The sequence below is a fragment of the Palaemon carinicauda genome, chromosome 7 (assembly GCF_036898095.1).
Source record: "Palaemon carinicauda isolate YSFRI2023 chromosome 7, ASM3689809v2, whole genome shotgun sequence".
NCBI lineage: Eukaryota > Metazoa > Arthropoda > Malacostraca > Decapoda > Palaemonidae > Palaemon > Palaemon carinicauda.
Genome location: NC_090731.1, coordinates 21,274,793 through 21,277,292, shown reverse-complemented (window position 1 = coordinate 21,277,292; position 2,500 = coordinate 21,274,793). Strand labels below are relative to the sequence as shown.

General features: G+C 37.0%; 1 long non-coding RNA gene across 2 annotated transcripts in view; it reads left to right on the top strand.

The window, feature by feature from the left end:
* LOC137643521 (uncharacterized) overlaps positions 1-2,500 on the top strand; it is a 3,853-nt gene that overhangs the window by 1,315 nt on the left and 38 nt on the right. For both annotated transcript variants that reach the window (XR_011044983.1, XR_011044984.1), the window contains 2 exons: positions 760-946; positions 1,597-2,500. The exon at positions 1,597-2,500 is cut by the window's right edge and continues 38 nt beyond it. This is a non-coding gene — a long non-coding RNA (uncharacterized lncRNA). The remainder of the gene's footprint in view (positions 1-759; positions 947-1,596) is intronic.

The window sequence follows — 2,500 nt, the reverse complement described above, 5'->3', positions numbered from 1 at the left end:
AATAATAGGAAAGTACTAACGATTGTTAAACTGGAATTAATTTATTACGAAAGCAAGTTTAATGACATTACGATGTCTCAATTTAATGTCGAAAGATTTGCTGCGGATCCCTCTACTGAATTGCCTAGTATCTGAAATGTTTAGAAACAGGAACTGCTTGAATAAGCTATTGTCACTCGAACTGGCATGCGCAAGAATGAAACTTTGAACCTAATCTTAGAGCAATGTGTAGGATTTTCCAGTACCAGGGGTAACTTTGTTGATGGGTAATGAGATTATTGGAAGGATACCCTAACGTTATTGTAACTGAGAAACATATTAGTGAAACCCTTGAACCAGATTCGGATTGGCCTGAGAATCCTACTTTCACTATCACACTTTCGTTGTTACTGTCCGAAAGCCACTGTAGATGACTTCTTTGTCATCTATTGATTTTGAAGCTAGGAATGTTATGAATAGAGATAACCTTGTTGAAGCCCAGCACAAAGATAATTCTTTGATTAAGCTTAATGACCAAGCAGTTTCTAAGAATAAGAAATCGGATTTTTATTATTCCTCAAACCAACACTTGAGGTTCTTAATTATTTGGACCGAATTTTCAAGTCTGTCCCTGGCAGTCATAGGACATTTGACACTTTTTCTTTATAACTTGGACCTATTTTTTAATAATCTGTCCTTGGCAGTCGCAGGACATTAAACATCTGGTTTCGGACATTAAACATCTGGTTTCTGCTCATCTATCTCTTTTGAGTTTCCCAGGAAAAGTGTTAGCTGCACGACATAAAGCTGGGTCCTGGTACCGCACCAACTCGTCATCAAGCTTAGTGTAGGCACTGATCGAAAGGCGAAGATGGAAGAAGTGGAGTATGTTCTTCATCATGGACTGGCAAGGCGGAGCAAAAATTCCATGGGCTTCACCTTGCATCTTGGCTTACAAAAGATGAAGGTATACTAAAGTTTTATACTGACCATAGAAAGCTAGACCATAAAAAGATTCTTACCCTTTGCCCCTCTTTGCTTTGATATTGAGATGCAGTAGGTCAAATTTTGATTAAAATAGAAGAGCTATTACCAAATCTGGCTGACTGAGAGCGCAAAGTTAATATCTGCTTTCATTATCCCCTTGGGCTCTTTCGGTATGAAGTAATGCCTTAGACATACCAACGCGCCTTCAACATTTTAGCGCCTTGATAAATTTTATCACAGTATCTAGATGGTATATACTACTGTCTTGATATAATCATTGAACTGACTTGGGAGGAACATTTACTTGAGTCTTTTTAACTTCAAGGTTACAAGAAGCTGGGTTGACTTTTATCTTAGTCTCTTGTGAAAAAAACTGTCAGTTACTTAGGGTCCTATTGTAGGTAATGGTAATATTAGTCCTAAAACAGATGTGTATTGAATTACTGGTCCCACCACAGAAAGCATCTGTCGCAACTCTTAGGGTTAGCCTATGTTATAGGAGATTTTGTAGAAATTTTTCTTCTGCTTCAGCACCTTTGCCATCTCTTATTAGCACTAAGATTAAATTTAGTTGGAACGATGTCAAGCTGCCTTTAAATTTTTGTGTAAATATCTTTTTATAATTGCCAGACTTGTGGAGCTGGAAAGGAGTACTCTATGAATCTCCAGATGTGGTGCTTCACGCAGTCAGTTACACCTCTTCAAAGTCTTAAGCCACAACAAAAGGCTTATTGCACGATAGAGGAGGCGGCGGCACTCTGCTTAATCCTAGAAGTACAAAAATAAGTTGCTTGCAAGGGGGTTCAGAGGTGCCAGTTTTTAAAATAAAACTTGCGAGTCTACTAAGACAAGGAAAAAGCATAACAAACGATTCCTGAGTTTCTGTCTACATTCAAAAGTTTCTCCTGAAGATCCACCACATCAGAGGAGCCCGAAACTTCATGGCAGACGCCTTGCCAAGACATTAATCATAAACTCGCCTTCTTCACAGCCTCCATGAATCCTCTTTCAACTGACTATCCGAACCACTTAGTTTGGCTCTTTCTCAAACGGAGGTGTCAATCTTAGTATTGTTTCATACTGTACATATTGTGAATATTTTATTTATTCTCCTATTCTAATTACTGTACTGCTTTAGTGATCCTTGAAAGGAAAGTTTAGTTGCTAGTTTTTAGAATTCCTTTGTTGGCCACGCATCCTTTTGGTTTAGTTCGGACTATGCATAAAAATGTAAGGCAGTCTTAACTGATCCTTTAACTACTGTGAAAGTGTTCTTAGGAGCAGCAGCCTTATTTCTTCAACATTGGAAGGTATTAAGTGTTAATTTTCTTTGAGTGAATTTAGTTGCAGTTATTATATTTTACTTTAATATGTTTTTGTGCTACTTTAGTGCTTGGATGATAAATACGGAATGATAAATATAAAACCTAAACATGTTAATAAACTTTTAATTTGGTACTAGTAAATCTCAAGTTCACTTTGGATTTGAGATAATCCTTTGTGATATGTTCTTTATACTCAATTTACTCAATAC